At 43.0% G+C, this 1,189-nt stretch overlaps 1 non-coding gene across 1 annotated transcript; it reads right to left on the bottom strand.

Annotated features, from left to right (window-relative positions):
- Positions 1-730: 730 nt before the first annotated feature.
- Positions 731-837, bottom strand: LOC145060827 (small nucleolar RNA R71). Its single transcript, XR_013687010.1, has one exon. It is a non-coding gene; the product is annotated as a small nucleolar RNA R71 (small nucleolar RNA).
- Between the last annotated feature and the right edge of the window lie 352 nt (positions 838-1,189).

Genomic DNA, 1,189 nt, shown 5'->3' with positions numbered 1-1,189 from the left:
AAGTTCAGTTTTACGTTTTATCTTTTTATTTTTGCAGGAGTTCATGACAATAGGTTCTAACACACCTTTGGTGTCACCACTTGAAGATCCCGAGTCTACACTTCACAAAAAGAAGGATAAAAGCATGAAAGAAGATCAAACACCAAAGAAGACACCTTTACAAGAATTCAAATCAGTGTAATCAAGGAAGTCAGGGAAGAAAACGGAGGAGTCAAGTTCATCTTCAAAGAACAAGAGCAAGCTTGAACACTTAGATCAAGTACCCGTCCAAGCCGAGTCCGAATACGATACCGAGCTTGAATTTGAATTACCTACAAGTGAACCCAAGAACGAGCCGGAGAAAGAAATGGCGAACATTGATGAGATGGACATGGGGGACTACAAGAAGCGCATTTGAGATGATGTGGGGTCGGGTTTAGTACATCCTACGATTCCTGCCAATGCCACATTCGAGTTAAAAGGACATATCCTTACTGCACTTAAGGATATCCCATTCTACGGGAAGGATCACGAGGATGCTTTCAAACATTTAGATGAGGTGAATGATATTGCGGATTATTTTAATACTCCTAATATCCCAAGGGAGACAGCTTTGCTAAGGATGCTACCAGTCACTTTCAAGGGAGCAGCAAAAGACCGGTTGAAGGCACTCCCATCTGGTACAATCATCATATGGGTCCAATTGCGTGAGAGATTTCTAGATCAGTTTTGCCCACCCTCCAAAATCTGTAAACTCAAGAAGGCAATTGCCAACTTTGAGCAAAATCCGGGGGAGTCGATATACGAGGCCTGGGAACGCTACAAGGGGTTGTTAAGGAGTTGTCCTCAACATGACCTCAATATCCAGCAAGAGATGTCGATATTTTATGATGGGGTGAATGTCATGACTAGACAACTCCTTGATTCGCAAGGAGCACTAACAAAGAAGAACCCAAATCAGGACAAGGAGCTCATTGAAGAGTTTTCAAGGCACTCTCGTGAGTATCACAACCCAGGGCGTGATGGAATAAAAGGCAGTGGAGGTACACAAACTGAAGAGATGGCGGTTGTGATGGCAATGCTCAACACTATAGAGAGGAGATTGACTCAAATGGACCAATCAGTTCATGCAATTCGAGTTAGTTGCGAGAGATGTAGTGGACCTCACTTGACAAAGGAGTGTAATTTGGATGAATATGGGAACAAGAAA

Source organism: Lactuca serriola, chromosome 6 (assembly GCF_051521515.1).
Source record: "Lactuca serriola cultivar US96UC23 chromosome 6, Lser_US96UC23_V15, whole genome shotgun sequence".
Classification (NCBI taxonomy): domain Eukaryota; kingdom Viridiplantae; phylum Streptophyta; class Magnoliopsida; order Asterales; family Asteraceae; genus Lactuca; species Lactuca serriola.
This window is presented reverse-complemented; position numbering and strand designations above follow the sequence as displayed.